This window comes from Sinocyclocheilus rhinocerous, unplaced genomic scaffold (genome assembly GCF_001515625.1).
Source record: "Sinocyclocheilus rhinocerous isolate Xijiao unplaced genomic scaffold, SAMN03320098_v1.1 scaffold425, whole genome shotgun sequence".
Classification (NCBI taxonomy): domain Eukaryota; kingdom Metazoa; phylum Chordata; class Actinopteri; order Cypriniformes; family Cyprinidae; genus Sinocyclocheilus; species Sinocyclocheilus rhinocerous.
In genome coordinates, this window is record NW_015659918.1 from 567,880 (window position 1) to 568,319 (window position 440).

Below are 440 nucleotides of genomic sequence, written 5' to 3' on the forward strand. Positions count from 1 at the left end.
CATTGTGTCTAGAGGTGGGGGAGGAAGCATACAAATGAAATGGTATCTTAGATTAATAAAATATATAAGTAGTATAACTTTAAAAAAGAAGAAATAAGACAAAAAAATGTATTAGCAACAATATTATTAATAATAATAATAATAATAATAATTTCATTAAGACTGGGAAAGGGTGGAGGACAATGAAGAGGGCGATTTAGATTTTTTGAGCAGTATGATGTCATATTTGCTCAGGCCCCGCCCACAACCACTGAAGTACTGTCTAGTATTAGCATAGTTTCACCCTCAGCCAGTTGTACGAAGTCCATCATTCTCTCTGCGCTCGAACAGCTGCAGCGACAGTGTCTTGTAAGAAATGCAGGTGTTTTGTAGTTTTGTGATGTAGAAGAACATAAGAGTGTTAATTTTCTCCTGACATCAGAGCCACTGAGGACGCAGTG